Raw genomic sequence first — 24,984 nt, 5'->3', positions numbered from 1 at the left:
CAATACTGTTTAATCTCAATAATAAGTACCTTATTTGCCATTTGACATTTTGCACTTTAATACCGTATTTCAGTTTATTGTGGCTACTGGCATTTTCATGCAATTAGCAGTTAAAAATAGACATATTTCTATTTAGCTAGTTAGTGAAAATTTGTGCTTAAGTATTTGTTAACTATCACTTCTACTGGTTAATAGATATGACATATAAGTAAAGTAAAAAAGTTGCAAATAATGATATTTGAACCAGCAACTTTACGAGTACTAAAATTTCATGCTACGTGCTCAGCTACCAATGACTGTGTTAACACATCACATATGTTTTTTACTTAACAGGACTCAGGTATCTTCTAATCCTCAAATACAGTTTCCTTTTTATTTATTTATTTATTTTTGAGTATTGCACTTTAGGAAATCATTGTATAGGGACAGAGCTTGTAAGTATTATGAGGGCAGACAGTCTAAGGTTCCCTTGCGATTTCTCAGATTGTAATACTGTTGTCCAGACAGTAGCAATTGTAACGGCCTCCTAAATCAGTTTAAATCAGGGTCCATTGGCATCAGAATAACATTAGTGATTCTGTGGAGTGTGAACACTATAAATAGTGAAATGGAGTCCTATTACTCCATGTGGTAAACGGCAGACATGCTGATCTGATATGGTTTACATAACTGTATTAGTCAATGGCACATTGTATGAACATTGTCTGACACCATCACTGCATTCCATCTGAAAATGTGTTCAGCAGATTCTTCCAGCAACTTGCAGAAATGTGGTCATTTGCAACAAAGATAATAGATTGCAATAGACTTAGTTCACATGCCAATGAGCAGGAGCAAGTGTCATGATGAGGAGAAAATGATGCTAATACAAGCGTGTGAAGATTGAAGTGTCTGACAGCATAAGCAATGCTCTTGTATGGTAAATTCAGCATGAGCAGTCAGTGCAAGCTCTTAAGTCACTGGACTGCCATGCCAGGTTACATTACTGTCGGTGGAGTCTTAAGACGGAGGGCTAAAGATCCTCTGTTCACAGCTTGTTTTTTATTTATGATTATGAGGGTCATACTGAGGTAATATGAGTAAATTTACCTTTGGGGCCATATGCAAGTCATTGAGCTGCATGGGAACAAGGCATCAGTCTCACTTTAGTATCAATGTGTGGACAGAAGTTATGGGTGACAGACTCATAGTGTCACACACTTTATCAGGCAAATTAGCAGATGCTGTTCATCATCGTTTTCTGTGCATAAAATTACCTACACTACTCACAATAAAATACTTGTTTGGAATTCCACCCAAGTGCAAGAGAGAATGAACTGACAAACTGTAGAAAGTTTAATTGAATTTGAATAGATTTCTCTCTTCCACTGACACACAATAAAGGCATGAATATGAAGGTAATATAAAATTCATCTGTCTATTATTTACTTGGGCCTATATTCACATAAGATTAATGCAAGTTCCACAAAAGTTCTAACTCAGTGACTGACATAAGCATTGTATTCATAAATGACATGTATAACGAAATGCAAATAATGTCTTTCAGAAAATTATTAAGTGGTTCTTTGCAAATGGACTCACTAAATTTTGAGAAAACACAGTTTATACAATTCTGTACAGTAAATGGCATACTGGTAACACCATTGATAAATATAGACTATGAACGGAAGTCTGTTGCTAAGGTAGAATACTCAAAATTTTTGGGTGTGAGCCTTGATGAGAAATTGAATTGGAAGAAACACATCAATGATCTTCTGAAACGGTTAGGTTCAACTACTTACACTATTAGGGTTATTGCAAATTTTGGTGATAAACATATCAGTAAATTAACCTACTATGCCTATTTTCATTCAGTGATCTCATATGGCATCATATTTTGGGGCAATTCCTCATTAAGAGAGAGAGTATTCATTGCACAAAAGCGTGCAATCAGAATAATAGCTGGAGTCCACCCAAGATCACCTTGCAGACATTTATTTAAGGAACCCAGGATATTCACAGTACCTTCGCAGTACATATATTCACTTACGAAATTTGTCATTAATAACCCATCCTGGGGCAGATGTGGATTCTGACCACAATCTATTGGTTATGAACTGCAGATTGAAACTGAAGAAACTGCAAAAAGGTGGGAATTTAAGGAGATGGGACCTGGATAAACTGAAAGAACCAGAGGTTGTACAGAGTTTCAGGGCGAGCATAAGGGAACAATTGACAGGAATGGGGGATAGAAATACTGTAGAAGAAGAATGGGTAGCTCTGAGGGATGAAGTGGTGAAGGCGGCAGACGATCAAGTAGGTAAAAAGACGAGGGCTAATAGAAATCCTTGGGTAACAGAAGAAATATTGAATTTAATTGATGAAAGGAGAAAATATAAAAATGCAGTAAATGAAGCAGGCAAAAAGGAATACAAACGTCTCAAAAATGAAATAGACAGGAAGTGCAAAATGGCTAAGCAGGGATGGCTAGAGGACAAATGTAAGGATGTAGAGGCTTGTCTCACTAGGGGTAAGATAGATACTGCCTACAGGAAAATTAAAGAGACCTTTGGAGAGAAGAGAACCACTTGTATGAATATCAAGAGCTCAGATGGAAACCCAGTTCTAAGCAAAGAAGGGAAGGCAGAAAGGTGGAAGGAGTATATAGAGGGTTTATACAAGGGGGATGTACTCGAGGACAATATTATGGAAATGGAAGAGGATGTAGATGAAGACGAAATGGGAGATAAGATACTGCGTGAAGAGTTTGACAGAGCACTGAAAGACCTGAGTCGAAACAAGGCCCCGGGAGTAGACAACATTCCACTAGAACTACTGATGGCCTCGGGAGAGCCAGTCATGACAAAACTCTACCATCTAGTGAGCACGATGTATGAGACAGGCGAAATACCCTCAGACTTCAAGAAGAATATAATAATTCCAATCCCAAAGAAAGCAGGTGTTGACAGATGTGAAAATTACCGAACTATCAGTTTAATAAGTCACAGCTGCAAAATACTAACGCGAATTCTTTACAGACGAATGGAAAAACTGGTAGAAGCCGACCTCGGGAAAGATCAGTTTGGATTCCGTAGAAATGTTGGAACACGTGAGGCAATACTGACCTTACGACTTATCTTGGAAGAAAGATTAAGAAAAGGCAAACCTACGTTTCTAGCATTTGTAGACTTAGAGAAAGCTTTTGACAATGTTGACTGGAATACTCTGTTTCAAATTCTGAAGGTGGCAGGGGTAAAATACAGGGAGCGAAAGGCTATTTACAATTTGTACAGAAACCAGATGGCAGTTATAAGAGTCGAGGGGCATGAAAGGGAAGCAGTGGTTGGGAAAGGAGTGAGACAGGGTTGTAGCCTCTCCCCGATGTTATTCAATCTGTATATTGAGCAAGCAGTAAAGGAAACAAAAGAAAAATTCGGAGTAGGTATTAAAATTCATGGAGAAGAAGTAAAAACTTTGAGGTTCGCCGATGACATTGTAATTCTGTCAGAGACAGCAAAGGACTTGGAAGAGCAGTTGAACGGAATGGACAGTGTCTTGAAAGGAGGATATAAGATGAACATCAACAAAAGCAAAACGAGGATAATGGAATGTAGTCAAATTAAGTCGGGTGATGCTGAGGGAATTAGATTAGGAAATGAGACACTTAAAGTAGTAAAGGAGTTTTGCTATTTAGGGAGTAAAATAACCGATGATGGTCGAAGTAGAGAGGATATAAAATGTAGACTGGCAATGGCAAGGAAAGCGTTTCTGAAGAAGAGAAATTTGTTAACATCGAGTATAGATTTAGGTGTCAGGAAGTCGTTTCTGAAAGTATTTGTATGGAGTGTAGCCATGTATGGAAGTGAGACATGGACGATAACTAGTTTGGACAAGAAGAGAATAGAAGCTTTCGAAATGTGGTGCTACAGAAGAATGCTGAAGATAAGGTGGGTAGATCACGTAACTAATGAGGAGGTATTGAATAGGATTGGGGAGAAGAGAAGTTTGTGGCACAACTTGACTAGAAGAAGGGATCGGTTGGTAGGACATGTTTTGAGGCATCAAGGGATCACAAATTTAGCATTGGAGGGCAGCGTGGAGGGTAAAAATCGTAGAGGGAGACCAAGAGATCAATACACGAAGCAGATTCAGAAGGATGTAGGTTGCAGTAGGTACTGGGAGATGAAGAAGCTTGCACAGGATAGAGTAGCATGGAGAGCTGCATCAAACCAGTCTCAGGACTGAAGACCACAACAACAACAACAACAACCCATCCCAATTCAAAAATAACAGCAAAGTGCATAGCTACAACACTAGAAGAAAGGATGATAGTGACTATTCTGGATTAAATCTCACTTTGGCACAGAAAGAGGTGAATTATGCTGCCACAAAAATCTTTGGTCATTTGCCAAATAGTATTAAAAGTCTGACAGATAGCCAACCAAGATTTAAAAGCAAATTAAAAGAATTTCTGAATGACAACTCCTTCTACTCAATAGATGAATTCTTAGATTGAAGTAGCAACTGCAAAAAAAAAAAAAAAAAATAATTAATTAATTATTTTGTGTAAAGAAAACTTATATAAAAGTGACACGTTCCACATCATTACGAAATGTCATATTCGTGATCTGTGCAACAAGGATTAATATATGTATGTATGTATGTATGTATGTACTGTATGTATGTACAGCACTAATTGTTAAGGTGAAGTAAGCACACAATATGAAAATTTATTAAATATTCTGGACTGTAAAAGATCTAAACAAATTAGTAAGGAATGGAAGAATAGAACATACATGACAACTATAATGGTACGTACGTGCATTTCAGACATAAAACAGTGCAGTGTTACATCCATTGGAGTGTAAACACTTGGTGAATAGAATGGAAGTAATCAAAAGGCTACCATCATAGTTAATCAGACAGGTAACGTAGATAATGGAAATGTAGATGTGTATCAGTTCACATGGTGTTTATGAGCCACAATACAATATTTCTGAAAATATAATGTAATTAGATAGATAAAAAATCTACTCACCAAGCTGCGGCGGGAGAACACGCTTTCAAAACGTGTCAAAATTTGCAAGCACTGTGAGTTAGTGGCTTTTTCTTCTGACAGAAGGGTTGAAGGGGAAGGAAGACAAGTGAAGGAAAAGGACAGGTGAGGTTTAGAAAAAAGAGTAGTTTGGAAAAGTCACTCAAAACACCGGGTCAGTGGAGATGTACCAAACGGCAAGCCTCCCCTCACTGAGGGTTCTGAACTCTACCCCTTTTCCTAAACCTCATCAGTTCATCAGTTCTTTTCCTTCGCCCTCTTCTTTCCCCTTTGACCCTTCTGTAAGGAGGAGGAGCCACTAGCTCTGAAAGCTTGCAAATTTTAATGCCTTTTGTATGTTTGTTCTCCTGCCACCACTTGGTGAGTACATTTCTGAATCTATCAAATTACATTACATTTTTCAAAAATTGTCTGCTTCTATACATAAGTGAAAAATAATATAAATGTTTCTGTATATACAGGTGCAGCATAGATTTACTAGTTTGACTGAAAGAATAAAATATGACCATAAGTGAAATAACAGCTCCTTTTTACCCAAAACTGAATAATGTGAGAAATATTGCTCATCAGTCATCAAGCATAGAACAGATGTTTTAAAGTGACATTATGTAAACTGAGAGAAAACCTATGCTTCACTAAATGCTTTGCAAAACTCAAAAACAACCCAACACCTAATTCCCTGTCTATAACTAACAGTCTGCAAACTTTAAGTTTAGTCCCACAGCAGTTTTGAACCTCATCACAGAATGTGTTTCTGAACAGTAATGTGCCACTAAATTTTGTAATCTTTGCTTAAAATTCTCTTACAGCAACAAAACTTTTAACATAGCATCAGAAACTTCAATACTCTATACCTTCTCTACTTCAAAGAGAATGTCAGACATCATTTTTCAGTTTCAGCAACACTTTATTCCCTTCTTATGTGTAGCTCTGTATTATTTAATACTTGTTACAATAAAAATTCAGGTGATACCAAGTAAGTCAACAACATCATAACATTATAAATGCATGGACAATCCTCTTCATAACCATTAATAGTTCCGTCATCACCATCATCATCATCACATTTCACATAGTACTTCAATACAGCCTAAACCACATCAAGATTTCATCATAGTACTCGCTCCGAACACAAAGCAATCCCAAACATTTCATCATTACATTATACATACACAAACCCTCATCATTGTATCACCGTACTCACCTTATCAATTCTACATTGCAAAAATACTGAGAACATAATGTATCTGTAGTCAACTTACGATCATCCTGTAAATGTTAAACACTTTGTCTCTTCTCCAACATGTTTTTATCCTTAATTCAGTTTGCTCATAAATTATCCACATATGAAATTGTTCTCACCTATTACAGTTCTCAAAATTACAAAAGTGGTCTGAAACATACACTCCTATCTCTCTCTAAATAGCATCCATTGCAAGAGTGTAATTTGAACAAATCACAAAAGTTGTTAATGTGCATGGAATTTCAGTTTAAAGTTTCCCCATTCAACCTATTTCTGTCATCAATACTTTCACTTCTCCATAGTAGCTCAATGCTGACTGCAAAATTACAAAATGACAGTAGCAAACTAACGTGTCAGACCTGTTTTATGTTAAATATTTCCAGACATGCACAAATCCCTACAAATACGTCACAATAGCTGCCCTAATGCATCCAGAACATGTGTGTGCACTTCCATTAAACCAAACAAGACTGAAACCCCAATTACTCCTCACATCATTGCTTGTTCTGAAACTATACTCAACTCAGATACAGTACAGTGCAGAATCCATTCCAAACAGCATCATACACTGTAGATGTACACCTACCCTGAATTCATTAACAAGTGTAATAATTTCACAGAAACAAACAGTATTTTACCAGATAAATTTCATTAAGTTCAGACATTAAAGGAACACAATGCGTTATTAATCTCTTTGTATGCAAAACATTTTCACTTAGTTATAGTAATGTGCAAGAGTCTGTTCAAAATAATACAAGTTTCCAAAAATAGACAAATGTTCACCTACATAAATTCTTCAAACCAGTTAGGACAAAGTATGAAGCATACTCATCATCATTACATGCAAAAATGTCCTTGAAGATAGTAAAATACATATTTTTTTTTTACAAAGTACAGGCCCAATTCTTCTCTACTTAAGCATAAATGTAAATAGATTTTTCTTCCATGTTAATGTAACGTACTTTAAATGTAATCTTGTTGCAAATAAAAAAATATAAGATTGAACCAACAACATACACATTTTATTTCAAAAACATAAGAAAATTTTTCAACTCTTTGATAAAATAGAAGATAAACTTTTCATTAATACACTGTGAGACTACACTTGAAAACCTATGACATATGTGCACCTACTATCTAGTGAAGAAAGGATAGCACAATACCAGAAGATAACTTGAAAGATTCACAGGTAAGTCAGAGAAGAAATGTGGCAAAGGGAAAACAAACGATTTTGGCAAAATTGCCACATTGGTGACTACACACACCATAAACAGCTTTTATGGTCTCCTGAGGCCACATTAACTATAGTGCACTCAAATCTTCACTATCTTGATCATTTGTTTCTATTTCTAACATGAACTCAATTGATACTACTTGCTTTGACATGATGTAGCACATGTTTTTTGAAAAATATAATGACACAGAAAATATTTTGACCTTTAGCAGTTCTTGTCGTGTTTGCACTTTTTAACATAGCTGCACTTCTTAATGTAACTTTACTTTGTATGAATAATTTTCGGTTTGACATTCCACACACTTGTATCTTGACGTACACTTAACAATGTTGTCAGACTTCTCATACTTCTGTACTAACATACATTTTGAAACTACATATGTTTGAAATTAATTTTGACTATCAACTAGATCTACAAATTTTTCAATGTCTTTGTTCATGAAATGTTTGACATACAAGTCAATTAACACTTCATGTTTCCATAGACACACTTTCCTAAGTCCGTGTCATGTTTTAAGGTGGCCCAATTTTCAGCCGTTCTGTGCATCCCCTTCCACTAGCCTCTGGCAGCCAATAATATTCATTCTCTTCCTGAGTGACTAGCAGCGAGCTACAGCTAGACAGTGAGAATCTGACTCCTACATGCTGCACTATTTCTGTACTTGGCAATAACTGAATTCTTCATTCAACTGTCAGTCTTTTTTTTCTTGTAGAAGTATAAGTGTGAATTTGTATCTATAAATGTTTAAGTACGATAATTAAAAAAAAAAAAAAAAAAAAAAAAAAAAAAAAAAAAACAGGTGATGGCAGCAAATGTGAAGTGCTTCACAAGCAGGCGAGGGGGATTATTTACCACATTTATAACAGTTTCAAACGTGGATTTGAAATCAGGCCTCCTACTATTGACATCTGAAGACACAAGAACAAGCTCCAGAACCATGTGGTGTCAGCAAGAGAACTGTAAAGAGAATTGTAAACGAAAGTGTCAGAGCTGCAGGTTTCGGTCACCTGGAAAGCATTGAAATTGCAAGGAACCCGTAACATAAATGGATGCTTTTAACAATGATGTTTTAAAGTGCTCCATTTGAATGATGAATGCCAACATTACAAAACCATGTTACAGTTATGCAGGAGAAAATTAGCTTCAATGGTAAGCACTTTGTAAATGTAAAAATTTTGAAAGACGTTGGTTCCTGATACATTAAGAAGAGTGTTTTAGTTCAAAGAAGTGACATAGGTGGAACACAAACTACATCCCATATAAATATTCATGATACAAGAGGAGGAGATAGTTCAACAGTATATTACCTTGATGAAACATGGGCCAATTAGAATCATTCCAGGAAGATCTGCTGTTAAATGAGTGATGGTATTGGTGGTTTTAAAGTTTTCATAAGAATAAGTTCTTAGGTAGTTAATCTGCATGCTGACTCTTCTTTTGGTTTTGTTTCTGAGACTAAACTTGTATTTACGCGTAAGAAAAATGGCAGTGATTACCGTTCGGCAATGAACGCTGTCAGTTTTGTGATGTGATTCACAATTATTGTCATACCTTGCTTTGAAGTCAGTCATTGCTAGTTATCATTCAACTGTTATAGAGAAAACATTAAGTACAAACACCAGAAAAGCGGATATTTTTCCCTGACTTAAAAATAAAAATATTAAGCACCGTGTAAACCAGACTCGTGCTGATCTCCTGCAGCTCATTAATTTATACTGTACAAGTCACATGACAGAACGTACAAACCTGACTTCCTTGCACGTGAATGGGGCCACACAGTTTTGCATTTACCCATGTGTCACTGTCAGTGTAGCCCTGTGGAATTAATTTGGGCAAAGCATAAGGCTATATGGGAGGAGGCAAAAAAAACATTCAAAATAACGTTCACTGAATCACTTGTGCATGAGGCAGTAGACTACTTACCACCTGTAGCGTGGGCACAGTCTGTGTGGCATGCTGAAAACCTTCAGAAAGAATAATTTTACTGGGAAGTGATGATGGATATAAACCTTGAACCTATCTTCGTAAATTTACATTCAGATTGTTCAGAAACAGACTGAAATAGAAGTGATGGTGGTATTACAATACAGATTTTGGAACAAAGTAATAATATTTCATACACTCCTGGAAATTGAAATAAGAACACCGTGAATTCATTGTCCCAGGAAGGGGAAACTTTATTGACACATTCCTGGGGTCAGATACATCACATGATCACACTGACAGAACCACAGGCACATAGACACAGGCAACAGAGCATGCACAATGTCGGCACTAGTACAGTGTATATCCACCTTTCGCAGCAATGCAGGCTGCTATTCTCCTATGGAGACGATCGTAGAGATGCTGGATGTAGTCCTGTGGAACGGCTTGCCATTCCATTTCCACCTGGCGCCTCAGTTGGACCAGCGTTCGTGCTGGACGTGCAGACCGCGTGAGACGACGCTTCATCCAGTCCCAAACATGCTCAATGGGGGACAGATCCGGAGATCTTGCTGGCCAGGGTAGTTGACGTACACCTTCTAGAGCACGTTGGGTGGCACGGGATACATGCGGACGTGCATTGTCCTGTTGCAACAGCAAGTTCCCTTGCCGGTCTAGGAATGGTAGAACGATGGGTTCGATGACGGTTTGGATGTACCGTGCACTATTCAGTGTCCCCTCGACGATCACCAGTGGTGTACGGCCAGTGTAGGAGATCGCTCCCCACACCATGATGCCGGGTGTTGGCCCTGTGTGCCTCGGTCGTATGCAGTCCTGATTGTGGCGCTGACCTGCACGGCGCCAAACACGCGTACGACCATCATTGGCACCAAGGCAGAAGCGACTCTCATCGCTGAAGACGACACGTCTCCATTCACGCCTGTCGCGACACCACTGGAGGCGGGCTGCACGATGTTGGGGCGTGAGCGGCAGACGGCCTAACGGTGTTCGGGACCGTAGCCCAGCTTCATGGAGACGGTTGCGAATGGTCCTCGCCGATACCCCAGGAGCAACAGTGTCCCTAATTTGCTGGGAAGTGGCGGTGCGGTCCCCTACGGCACTGCATAGGATCCTACGGTCTTGGCGTGCATCCGTGCGTCGCTGCGGTCCGGTCCCAGGTCGACGGGCACGTGCACCTGCCGCCGACCACTGGCGACAACATCGATGTACTGTGGAGACCTCACACCCCACGTGTTGAGCAATTCGGCGGTAAGTCCACCCGGCCTCCCGCATGCCCACTATACGCCCTCGCTCGAAGTCCGTCAACTGCACATACGGTTCACGTCCACGCTGTCGCGGCATGCTACCAGTGTTAACACCGCGGTTCCTGGTGTGTCCACTGTGCCGTGCGTGTGATCATTGCTTGTACAGCCCTCTCGCAGTGTCCGGAGCAAGTATGGTGGGTCTGACACACCGGTGTCAATGTGTTCTTTTTTCCATTTCCAGGAGTGTAGTTTTAAAGACTTGTGGTTTAAAAAATGTGTTTGTCAAGATATCAGTTACATACATAATAATGAGAACTTCCTGGCCTTTTTGATTAGGACTTTGTATCCTCTGAATTATGCAGACTACAATGTTCAACATACTGCCCAAGGAGAAGTTTGGCTTCTCCCACCATGTTGTATGCTCTAATAACACACGAGAATGCAGCAGGATAAATTTGGCAAAAGTCCGATATTTCCACATGTAAACCCCTGTCTATTCAAGGCACAAACTGAATAAGGCTCTAAAATTACAGATACTGTTACTGATCGAGATATCGTTGTTTTCGATGTTATCGGTCATTATTCTGTGAAGTTATTCGCAGATGATGGTTAATTGTTTGCTTGTTCAATGTAATGTTGAACGAGTTAGTTTACACTCACAATGCCCATTAACAGTGAGAAATATGACAACTTTCTGACCATTTTCACGACAGGTTTTTCATTAGTCGTTTCTACCACTAATTCCTTTTTTTATGCACAAAGATTACGCTTAACTACAGTCTCTCTCTCTCTCTCTCTCTCTCTCTCTCTCTCTCTCACACACACACACACACACACACACACACACACACACACACACACGTTTTTAAAAATTCTGTTGAATAGTAGTAGTTCTCAAGCAAATATAATTATTTCTGTCTGTGCTTGAAGATAATCTTGTTGTGTATTAAATTTATGCTTATCATAAGTTCAAATCACAATAAATGATAATTATTACAAGCACTTTCAATGATCTTGTCATTAGAAAATTGTCATTTTGAGGAAAATTGTACTTCACATCCTCACAAAGCTGTGTCAGCTGTTCTCGCCTCCCAACGTCACGCAGAGTAAATCTGTGGAGCAGTGGACGGAATGTCATCAAGACGTCAATTAATATTCCTTTCGTGATGACTGATCGAAATTGGTTGTATGTCACTGCCTTTTTGGAATAGTTAATAGTACTTTCATTGCACTGATTACTGGTACAACACCAATGAAATTTTTAATTTCATTATTGATCTCTGCAGTGGTTTGTTTATGTGATTCATCTGTTGCCAAAAATCTTTCAACATTGAATTTTTACTTTCAGATTCTTCCAGTAAAAGTTAATTTATACCCTGTCAACTTACTTACTGTTGTGAGTTTTGGCTAAAATTTCATTACATGTATCTGAACTGTCCATTCAATTGTTTAATCATCTGAGTCAATTCAAAAATGGTTTCATATTGCCTAATGCCTCTTTAATTTCTACAGTTTCAGCATTGGTATTCAAAAGTTCTGCTTTTAGTTCATTACTCAACTTTTTGATTTTGTTACTCATTTAATTATATGGAGCTTTAATCCTAGTACTAAGTTCACTTTTTGATTGTTCGATTTTTTGTTTCTTTTAGCTCTTTTACTACCAAAATCACTACTATTTGCTGAATTTTTCATCTGTGAATTTCATAAACTGTTTAAACATGCAATTATTCCACCCAAGAAATTTGGTAGTAAATACTACTCACATTCCCACCTAATGCTGGTTCTTCGAGACACTTCTAAATCGTCAATCTGCAGAATTTGTTCTTGATTAATTGAGTTATTGTGATCTTACATTTTGTAAAATTCAGAAAAATAAAATAAAAATAAACACAGTACTGGTACTTAACTTTTGTCTCCCAGTCTCACTTCTTGTCATTTATGAATCTGTTTCCTTGTCCAGTAATACAACTTTTTTTGTCCATAATTGATTCCTTTATTATTGCTAAAATATCTCCTGATTATTATGAGGAGTGCAGATCTGAAACTGAAAAATACGTAGAGTGCCAGTTTCATTATTTTCTTCTGGATCACAGCTCTGAACACGGCCTGAAATGTGAAAATTGCCACATTTACTCAACTTTGAGGGGACAGCTGACCTTGAATTGCTATTCCAGAATCTGTTAGTTGCATAATAAAACTCATTGCCTGTGATTCTTCAGCCCACCATCTCGAAACTTGTTCTTAGTCCATGTACATCTACATATATACTCCACAAGCCATGGTTTGGCAAATGGTGGAGGCTACCCTGCACTGCTAGTAATCATTTCCTTTCCTGTTCAACTTGCAAAGAGAGCAAGGGAAAAAGACTTCTACACGGCTCTGTAAGAGTCCTAATTTTTCTTGTCTTTGTGGTCTTTACAAGAAGTGTACTTTGGAGGCAATAGAATCATTCTGTAGCCAGCCTCAAATGTCAGTTCTCTAAATTTTCTCCAACTGTGTTTTACAAAAAGAACACAGTCTTCCCTTCACGGATTCCCCTTTGAGTTTACAAAGCATTTCCATAATGCTCTCATGTTGATTGAACCTATCGGTAACTAGTCTAGCAGCCTGCCTCTGAATTACTTTGATGTCTTCCTTTAATCTGACCTGTTGGTGGTTCCAAATATTGATTGATTGATTGATTTTTATTGTTGTAGAGGCCTCAGAGATCATCTGAGGCATTACAAAAGTCAATATTACATAGTATAAATGTTACACAAATAATTACAAAAACAAGAAAAATATTACACAATATAAATATTACACAAATAATTATGGTACCTTCACACAAAAACAAAACAGAGAAACTTCTGATACAAATTGATATTGCATAGTAAATTTAGCCAATTACAGACATACTCATATAGAAGCATATAAAAACTGATCACAAAATATAGTAATACCATATTCTTTGCCTCCCTTAAAAATTCATCAGTTTCATAAATGCTGAGCTCAAGAAGAAATTCTTTTACTTTTTTTTTGAATTGTTGAATTGCAAGATCCCTGATATGTTGGGGTATGGCATTAAAAAAATTTATGGACTTGTATAAGAAGCACTTTTGTGTGTTTTTATAGTTACATCAGAAAGAAACTAGGTCCTGCTTGTTTCTTGTGTTATAATTATGTCGCATGTCATACTGTTGATAGCTCGGATAGTTTTCCTTAATATGCATTACACACTGTAGAATAAATATTGATGGCAGGGTCATAACCTGTAATTTTTAAAGCTTGGCCTACAATGAGCTCTGGATGCCAAGCTACATATCAGTCTTATTGCCTTTTGTAGTTTGAAGACATTAGCTGTCTTGCTTTGATGTCCCCACAGTATTGTACCATAGGAAATGTGACTCTGTATTAAAGCAAAATAAACCACTTTAAGTATTGGCACGTTTAGACAAAGATGCAGCTTCCTTAGAGCAAATATTCCTTTGCTAATGCTGCTTCCCACTTTTTCTATATGGCTACCCCAGGATAATTTTGAATCAATTGAGATTCCAAGGAAATTAACAGCATTTGAGCTCTGCTCAAGTTTAGTGTTATTATTCCACGATACATACAGGTCTTGTATTTTTTCTCGGTTGACACAAGGGGAATTAGCTTTACACCAATTTTCAACTTTGACAGTGCACTGGTCTGCTTCATATTTCACCTTCTGTGCTGTTTCTGCAGTTATACAGACTGCAAGATCATCTGCAAATAAGTAAGTCCTAGTTGATGGACCAACTATGTTACATGGTAAGTCATTTATATAAATAATAAATAGAATTGGGCCAAGTACAGAACCTTGTGGGACACACATGCCCACAGGTAAGTAATCTGATTCTGCACCATTAAAAACCACCTTCTGCACTCTATTGCTTAGATAAGATTTTATCAATTCCAGAGCACTTCCTGTAAAGCCTTAGAATTGCAGTTTGTTCAATAAGATTTCATGAGAGACAGTGTCGAAAGCTTTTGATAAATCAAAGAGTTTATTCTGAACCACTAGCTTGCTTTCCAGTTGCTTCACACACTGTGTTAAAAGTGATAAGGCAGATTTAACAGTTCCTAACCCTGATCTGAAGCCAAATTGACTATCAGTGAAGATTTTGTTTTCTTCAAAGTATTTTACTATTTGATTATTTAATATAGCTTCTATCACTTTAGACAAGATTGGCACAATTGAAACAGGCCTAAAATTATCACAACTTGAGAGGCTGCCTTTTTTGTGTATTGGAGTGACTTTAACAAACTTTAGTGCCTTTGGGAACTGAGCCTCCAAAATACATGTATTTACTACATGTGTTATCAATTCTGGCAGTTGAACTGAATCACACTTTAACATGGCTGTACTTAAACCATAAACGTCATTACTAAAACTGTTCTTCATTTTCCTCAGTATATTAGTAACATCCTGCACCTTGACCAGTTTAAAGCTAAATGTACTTTCAGGCTTTGTGGTGTTTCTCAGGTAGTATTTATGGTCAGTGGCTATATTGGAAGTGCCAGTCACCTTTATTATTTCTTGTACCTTCTCAGTGAAGAATGAATTTAACTGTGCAGCATTCAGATTACTGCTTTCAGCCTGTGAAGTCATTTTCCTGTTGCACTGACTGTTAATGATATTCCACATTGCACGTGTCTTATTTTCAGATGTTAGTATTATATCTTCATTTTTTTTTTACACCTAGCTTCCTTTAAGGCCTGTCTTAATCTTTTCTTTTTCACTGTGAGCATGTCTTTAAATACTTGAGAACCTGTACTTCTATACCAGTCATAATATTGATCACACTCCCTCTTGATCTTCAACACCTTTTCATCCTTGACCTTATTTACTCTAAGTGCCTTTTTATTATTTAGTAACTTAATGGGACAGGACATCTTAGCATATACAGAAAGAGTAGATATGAGTTCTTCCACCTTTCTATCTGTTGCATGTTGTCAATAAACCTGCAACCAATTACTTTTATCAATATGAGACGTAAACATATTTAGATTATCATAATTGACCACACATTCTTTCTTTCCTGCCATGTGCACTGAGTCAGTGTTACAATTTCTTGTTATATCTGTTCTAAGAAGTAGTGGCCAGTGGTCAGATACCCAGGTCTTAATTACCTCTGACTTGAGATGCATTAACTCATTTGATACAACTATGTTGTCAATACAGGTACTAGTACCTTTATAATGTGGCCTTGTTATTTCAGTGGTTGGAATATAAAGCCCAAAAGAATTTAATAAATTATTTACATATGAGCTATAGATAGTGGACAACTGAAAATTCAAATTGAAATCTCCACAGATTAGTATCCTACACTTATACTTACAGACTGTTTCACATAAAGACACTAACTTGTTAACAAAATCATCTGTTGGATTGCCTCCAGTCTTAGTTGAGAACAAAGCTATAACAATCAAATTTAAATCTGTTAACCTAACAGCTGCAATTTCACATAACATTTCTAGAGATAATGCTTTAACTTTTGCTATTGGTTCGTATTTAATCCCGAGTAATACTCAAGAATGCAATGCAGTAGTGTCTTATATGTGGTCTCCTTAACTTTCCTAAAATTCTCCCATAAACTAAAGTTGACCATTCACCTTCACTAGGCAGTCAGAGTACATAATAATAGGTAAAAGAAAAAATCTACTCATCAAGTGGTGGCAGAAGAAACACAGTGTCAAAGGAAACTTGCAAGTATTTGGCACCATCGATCCGAAAGCTTGCAAATTCCTTTGCTGTGTTTCTTCTGCTGCCTCTTGGTGAGTAGGGTTTTGTATCTATTCAGTTACACTGTATTTTCAAAAATCGATTATTTTTGTCTTAGCCACATAACAGCAACTCGAAACTATTGATTTAAATTATCTAGTATACTCGTGAATTAAACTGATGCAGCATGTGGTGTACAAAAACTGGAAACAGAATGAGACTCCGTGGCTTCTGCCATCATGCTGTTACAACAACAATCACATTCATAATTCAGTATTGTTACATAGGTATTTTCATAAAAATTACAATTGAAACTTTTTGAATTTGTGTATGTCTGGCATGTTGAAAATTGCAGAATGAGATAAACGATTTCTTTACTTTATTCTCATCTTTGTCATGTGAAAGAAATATGTAAAATACAGGCAGTAAAATCCACTGACTATGCTTTCTGATTACTAGGAAAATTACTACAGAATTATAGTGAGTTGAAAGATGGTAATGCATTTTGAGTACAGACTCATTAGACCTAGAATGTGGGCACACACTCTGTTATGTCAAAAGTGGAAACTAATGTTGTATTTGAACTATCTTGCAGTAAGATTTCTCTTACAGTACGTATTATAAAATCGCTACCTCTTAAAATACTTCAAAAAATAATAATGTTACATAAATTTTTAGTAGTTAAAAAAACTTATTTTTTAATACCACATGCCTACTGGAAGTGGCAAGTGTTAAACATAAAACAGTAATACTTATCTTTACAAGAAACATGAATTGGCCCTTATCATAAATTATACATTAATGCACAAGGCATAAATTACAGAGTCCAGACAAGGAGATAAGTCTGAAAAACAACAAATAACTCAACAACCACCATGTCATTACCAACTATCTCAGGGCTACTTTCACCGATATATTTTCTCAACAATTCATATTTTCCATTTCTTTGTAGCAGTATAAGTGAAATTTGATTCTAATATAACAAAGAGACAAAGAGATAGAGGGGCTGGCCAGTACTTACCTCAGCTCAGTACAGGCGATAGATGCACAAAAAACAGAACCGAAAATTTACGTTCCTAGCTTTCGGAACAAATGTTCCTTCATCAGGGAGGAGAGAGGGGAAAGAAAGGGAAGAAGGGAAAGTAGAGTCAGTTACTCATAATCCAGGTTATGAAGCAACAGGGAAAGGAAAACAGGCAGGATAGCAAGGATGGAGGCATGGTTGTCAGAGGGAAGCCAAAGATATTCTACTGTAAGTACTGTGCCAGCTTCAAACCAAAGAGGATGCATACAGAAGTAAAGAGGTATATAGTATAAAGATAAACACAACTATGTAGGATGAAAAGATACGTGAATGGCTAAAGAGGAAAGGGAAAGAGGAGAAGACTGAAGAGTAAATGGGAGTGAGGTTGTTTAACGTAGGTTCAGTCCAGGGGGATGGTGGGATGAAAGGATGTGTTGGAGTGCGAGTTCCCATCTCCACAGTTCAGAGGGACTGGTGTTGGGTGGGAGAAGCCGAATGGCACATACGGTGTAGCAGGTTCCTAGGTCCCTAGAATCATGCTGGAGGGCATGCTCTGCTACTGGGTATTGGACATCTCCTAGGCGGACAGTTCGTCTGTGTCCGTTCATGCGCTCAGCCAGTTTAGTTGTTGTCATACTGATGTAAAAGGCTGTGCAGTGCAGGCATGTCAGTTGATAAATGACATGTGTAGTCTCACACGTGGCCCTGCCTTGAATTGTGTATGTTTTACCAGTAGCGGGGCTGGAGATGCATGGGGCAGGTTTTTTGTGGGGGGATACATGGGGCAGGTTTTGCAGCGGGGTCGGTTACAGGGGTAGGAACCGCTGGGTAGAGAAGGTAGTCTGGGAATATTGTAGGGTTTAACAAGGATGTTACGGAGGTTAGGGGGGCGACGAAAGGCAACTCTGGGTGGTGTGGGGAGAATTTTGTCAAGGGATGATCTCATTTCAGGGGTTGACTTGAGAAAGTCATATCCCTGGCGGAGTGATTTGTTGATGTTTCGAGGCCAGGATAATATTGGGTGACAAGTTGGATGCTTCTGTGTGGTCTGGGGGTAGGAACATTGTTGTTGGACAGGGAGGAATGTATTGCTCGGGAGATCTGTTTGTGGACAAAGTCTGCAGGATAGTTGCGGGAGAGGAAAGCACTGGTCAGGTTATTGGTGTAATTGTTGATGGATTCATCACTGGAGCAGATACGTTTGCCACGAATACCTAGGCTGTAGGGAAGGGAGCGTTTGATGTGGAATGGATGGCAGCTATCAAAGTGAAGGTACTGTTGTTTGTTTGTGGGTTTGATATGGACAGAGGTGTGGATGTGAGCTTCAACAAGATGAAGGTCAACATCCAGGAAGGTGGCTTGGGTTTTGGAGAAGGACCAGGTGAAATTCAGATTCGAAAAGGAGTTGAGGTTATGGAGGAAATTAAGGAGTGTTTCTTCACCATGAGTCCAGACCACAAAGATGTCATCTATAAACCTATACCAGGCCAGGGGAAGCAGCTGTTGGGTCTTCAGGAAAGCCTCCTCCATGCGGCCCATGAAGAGGTTGGCATCGGACAGAGCCACCCTGGTTCCCCTGATTTGTTTGTAGGTCTGGCCTTCAAAAGTGAAGTAATTATGGGTGAGGATGAAGTTGGTAAGTGTGATAAGGAATGAGGTGTTTGGAAGATCTTTGGGTGGGCGTTGGGAGAGGTAGTGCTCAAGGGCAGAGAGACCATGGGTATGTGGGATGTTTGTGTAAAGGGATGTAGCATCTATGGTGACAAGAAAGGTTTCAGATGGGAGAGGAATGGGAATAGATTTGAGGCGTTCTAGGAAGTTGTTTGTGTCTCTGATGTAGGATGGGAGTCTGCGGGTGATAGGTTGGAGGTGCTGGTCTACCAGAGCTGAGATACGTTCTGTTGGGGCTTTGAAGCCTGCTACAATGTGACGGCCAGGATGGTTCTCTTTGTGGATTTTGGGTAATATGTAGAAGGTAGGGGTACATGGCTCAGGTGGAGAGACTAAGTCTATGGAAGCCGTTGTGAGACCTTGTGAGGGACCTTGGATTTTTAGGATTTTCTGCAGCTCAGTCTGGATGGAGGGAATGGGATCCTGGGTAACAGCTTTGTAGGTTGAGGTGTCGGAGGGTTGACGCAGTCCTTCTGCCACATACTCCACATGGTCAAGTACGACAGTTGTGGAGCCTTTATCCGCCAGGAGGCTATTACAGTACTTACAGTAGAATATCTTTGGCTTCCCTCTGACAACCATGCCTCCATCCTTGCTATCCTGCCGGTTTTCCTTTCCCTGTTGCCTCATAACCTGGGTTATGAGTAACTGAATCTACTTTCCCTTCTTCCCTTTCTTTGGCTATCTTTCTCTGCCACAGGAATTTTTTTTGGGACATTTCTGCGCCACCCGCGAACTTTTTTGCGGCACGCGCGATCTTTTTTGCGGCACGCGCGATCTCTTTTTCGCCACTCGCTATCTCTGTTTTTGAGCAACGTGTGTTCTTTTCCCCTGATCTGGACATACTTGCTTGGTCTGGTCAACTTTTTCCGTATTTTTCTTATTTAGTGGTCTTCCTTTGGTATTGAACATTACCAACACAATTTCTTTCTTTCTCGTCCTTCCCTCTGTGTTTTATTCCTTCTTATGATTACTATTTCAACTTTTGTTATTTAATTTCCCTACCCACCAGTTACCCACTATGTACCCTAACCCTATACCACATTATTTACATTCATTCCGGAAACATGCATTCACCGTAACCAAACTGTAATCCCACATACTTTTCCCCCGGTCCTGCTTAACCTTTGGAATTACCCCTAAAGGACTTACCTTAAAAGTTCCCATCTCTGGGTGCATTTCCTCCTTCCACCAGACTCTCCTGTACTTCCAGAACCTTCAATCCTTAGCCCTTACCCAACTTGTCCTGAATCTCTACACTACTTCGTGTAACCACCACTCCCAACAGCTCCTATCGCTCTTCAAAGTCCTCCACCTCTCAAACCCCTGCTTGGAGAACACACTCAGGAACATCATCCTAGAAGCCAGCTGCAAACTTGAGTTCCATGCTACACACCACCTGAAAAAACTATCCACAGTGCTATTGCAACACCTAAGAAGTGGGGTCCCTCTCCCTATCCCTCACAAACACCAACCACAACAGAACCTTCAACAAACCCCCCTCATAGCCAACAAACCTAGCCTAGCCACCCTACTCAATCTCCCCATCCCAGCACATACCCCACGCAGACCAAATCTCAACTATGACCACAGTCAAATGCCACATATCAGCAGTCCCAATTCAGTTCTAAACCTCTCATCCAGATCCCTCTCTCCTCCAGAGACATCTGTTCTATCAAAAGGCTTAACCCTTAGCCCCACACCTAAATTCAACCACACTGCCCTGGTTAAAGATCTCCTCTCATTCACCGGGAACCTCAACTGGAAATATCACTTCACTAACCAAACACAGCCCCCAAATACTAGACCCAGTGTTGAACCCTGTCTAGAACAGTTCCGCCCACCTTCTCAAAGGGATCCTCCTCCCCTCCCCCAAAACCATCCCTTGCAGACATTTCAGGAATTCCTCACATCCAGTGTTGCCTCCCAGTCCTTCTTGAAGAACATCCCGACAACCCCCAACAACACCCCAGCTGAATCCCGTGCCATTAAGGAGCTGAAAATAGACCGCTCTATTGTCATCCTCCCGGCGGATAAAGGCTCCACAACTGTCGTACTTGACCGTGTGGAATGCGTGGCAGAAGGACTGCATCAACTCTCCGGCACCTCAACCTACAAAGCTGTTACCCAGGATCCCATTCCCTCCATCCAGACTGAGCTGCAGAAAATCCTAAAAATCCAAGGTCCCTCACAAGGCCTCACAACGGCTTCCATAGACTTACTCACTCCACCTGAGCCACGTACCCCTACCTTCTACCTATTACCCAAAATCCACAAAGAGAACCATCCTGGCCGTCCCATTGTAGCAGGCTTCAAAGCCCCAACAGAACGTATCTCAGCTCTGGTAGACCAGCACCTCCAACCTATCACCCGCAGACTCCCATCCTACATCAAAGACACTTCCTAGAACGCCTCAAATCCATTCCCACTCCTCTCCCACCTGAAACCTTTCTTGTCACCATAGATGTTACATCCCTTTACACAAACATCCCACATACCCATGGTCTCTCTGCCCTTGAGCACTACCTCTCCCAACGCCCACCCAAAGATCTTCCAAAAACCTCGTTCCTTATCACACTTACCAACTTCATCCTCACCCATAATTACTTCACTTTTGAAGGCCAAACCTACAAACAAATGAGGGGAACGGCCATGGGAACCAGGATGGCTCCGTCCTATGCCAACCTCTTCATGGGCCGCATGGAGGAGGCTTTCCTGAAGACCCAACAGCTGCTTCCCCTGGCCTGGTATAGGTTTATAGATGACATCTTTGTGGTCTGGACTTATGGTGAAGAAACACTCCTTAATTTCCTCCATAACCTCAACTCCTTTACGAATCTGAATTTCACCTGGTCCTTCTCCAAAACCCAAGCCACCTTCCTGGATGTTGACCTTCATCTTGTTGAAGCTCACATCCACACCTCTGTCCATATCAAACCCACAAACAAACAACAGTACCTTCACTTTGATAGCTGCCATCCATTCCACATCAAACGCTCCCTTCCCTACAGCCTAGGTATTCGTGGCAAACGTATCTGCTCCAGTGATGAATCCATCAACAATTACACCAATAACCTGACCAGTGCTTTCCTCTCCCGCAACTATCCTGCAGACTTTGTCCACAAACAGATCTCCCGAGCAATACATTCCTCCCTGTCCAACAACAATGTTCCTACCCCCAGACCACACAGAAGCATCCAACTTGTCACCCAATATTATCCTGGCCTCGAAACATCAACAAATCACTCCGCCAGGGATATGACTTTCTCAAGTCAACCCCTGAAATGAGATCATCCCTTGACAAAATTCTCCCCACACCACCCAGAGTTGCCTTTCGTCGCCCCCCTAACCTCCGTAACATCCTTGTTAAACCCTACAATATTCCCAGACTACCTTCTCTACCCAGCGGTTCCTACCCCTGTAACCGACCCCGCTGCAAAACCTGCCCCATGTATCCCCCCACAAAAAACCTGCCCCATGCATCTCCAGCCCCGCTACTGGTAAAACATACACAATTCAAGGCAGGGCCACGTGTGAGACTACACATGTCATTTATCAACTGACATGCCTGCACTGCACAGCCTTTTACATCAGTATGACAACAACTAAACTGGCTGAGCACATGAACGGACACAGACGAACTGTCCGCCTAGGAGATGCCCAATACCCAGTAGCAGAGCATGCCCTCCAGCATAATTCTAGGGACCTAGGAACCTGCTACACCGTATGTGCCATTTGGCTTCTCCCACCCAACACCAGTCCCTCTGAACTGTGGAGATGGGAACTCGCACTCCAACACATCCTTTCATCCCACCATCCCCCTGGACTGAACCTACGTTAAACAACCTCACTCCCATTTACTCTTCAGTCTTCTCCTCTTTCCCTTTCCTCTTTAGCCATTCACGCATCTTTTCATCCTACATAGTTGTGTTTATCTTTATGCTATATACTTCTGTATGCATCCTCTTTGGTTTGAAGCTGGCACAGTACTTACAGTAGAATATCTTTGGCTTCCCTCTGACAACCATGCCTCCATCCTTGCTATCCTGCCTGTTTTCCTTTCCCTGTTGCTTCATAACCTGGATTATGAGTAACTGACTCTACTTTCCCTTCTTCCCTTTCTTTCCCCTCTCTCCTCCCTGATGAAGGAACATTTGTTCCGAAAGATAGGAACGTAAATTTTCGGTTCTGTTTTTTGTGCATCTATCGCCTGTACTGAGCTGAGGTAAGTACTGGCTAGCCCCTCTATCTCTTTGTTAGTATTTGTTTCACATCTTTATATGAGATTTTCCATTAATCATTGAAATTTGATTCTATTAGATATGAACAATTTCATGACAAGTGTGAATGTAGAGTCTCCTGGCAAATACCACCGACGTAAAGCTCTCAGGTTTCCAGCCAAATGGAAGTGTTAAAGTACTGTGATGTTCTGAAGAGTGTCATACTCATCACATGTGGATGACTATTTATGCTACCAGTACACTGTCCTCCACTCAGCTGTGGGTGGCCACATGATGCCTGCGACGAGAGGTGGTGTTGACATCGCCATAGTGGGGTTAGCGGGGGGCCCGTGTTCTCTCATTGTATTGCCGCTAACACAGTGTTCTGTGTTGCACTCAGTCGGTGTCTTTCATCTCTGTTGACCAGATTCTGGTGAATCCATATTTCAGTGGATTCCTTTACGGTTGCTCGGTTTAGCACATTGGTGCTGTGAAACTCAAAGTTGCAGACGCTGCTCTGCTGTTGTTGATTTCTCTGTTGTTGTCCCAGTCGCACATGTCCAAAGGCAGTACCATAAACCCCAGGTACATCCAGTTTAAGTAAGTCTTTCACAGAGTTGAGCAACTCTTTTGTCATTGACAGTGCTCAGAAGACTTTCTTTATGTTGAATTTTTCAAGTACCTTTACAATTTCCGCTCAGAGCAGTCCCCAGTATGGAATAAAAGTCTGGTTTCTTCTTCTTCTTTCTCCTCCTCCTCCTCCTCCTCCTCCTCCTCCTTTTCAATTTTCTGTGTCTTCTTTCGTCTTGAATGCCCTATTAATCTGTGCTTCAGTGTACCCACTTTTGTAGAACATGTCCTGGAAATATTGTAGTTCAGCTCGGAGATTGTTTATTGCAGATGATGTGTGTCCCATGTACTGTGGTGGTAAGCACTGCAGGCCATTGTGCTGGATGAAGGCAGCTTGTTGCATGCAGGTACAGGTCTTGTTCCTACACTCCTGGAAATTGAAATAAGAACACCGTGAATTCATTGTCCCAGGAAGGGGAAACTTTATTGACACATTCCTGGGGTCAGATACATCACATGATCACACTGACAGAACCACAGGTACATAGACACAGGCAACAGAGCATGCACAATGTCGGCACTAGTACAGTGTATATCCACCTTTCGCAGCAATGCAGGCTGCTATTCTCCCATGGAGACGATCGTAGAGATGCTGGATGTAGTCCTGTGGAACGGCTTGCCATGCCATTTCCACCTGGCGCCTCAGCTGGGCCAGCGTTCGTGCTGGACGTGCAGACCGCGTGAGACGACGCTTCATCCAGTCCCAAACATGCTCAATGGGGGACAGATCCGGAGATCTTGCTGGCCAGGGTAGTTGACTTACACCTTCTAGAGCGCGTTGGGTGGCACGGGATACATGCGGACGTGCATTGTCCTGTTGGAACAGCAAGTTCCCTTGCCGGTCTAGGAATGGTAGAACGATGGGTTCGATGATGGTTTGGATGTACCGTGTACTATTCAGTGTCCCCTCGACGATCACCAGTGGTGTACGGCCAGTGTAGGAGATCGCTCCCTACACCATGATGCCGGGTGTTGGCCCTGTGTGCCTCGGTCGTATGCAGTCCTGATTG

General features: G+C 40.3%; 1 protein-coding gene across 3 annotated transcripts in view; it reads left to right on the top strand.

The window, feature by feature from the left end:
• Positions 1 to 24,984, top strand: part of LOC126210368 (zinc finger protein 596-like) — a 206,381-nt gene that overhangs the window by 119,575 nt on the left and 61,822 nt on the right. The gene's annotated exons all lie outside the window — the stretch shown is intronic.

The sequence above is a fragment of the Schistocerca nitens genome, chromosome 10, assembly GCF_023898315.1.
Source record: "Schistocerca nitens isolate TAMUIC-IGC-003100 chromosome 10, iqSchNite1.1, whole genome shotgun sequence".
NCBI lineage: Eukaryota > Metazoa > Arthropoda > Insecta > Orthoptera > Acrididae > Schistocerca > Schistocerca nitens.
This window is presented reverse-complemented; position numbering and strand designations above follow the sequence as displayed.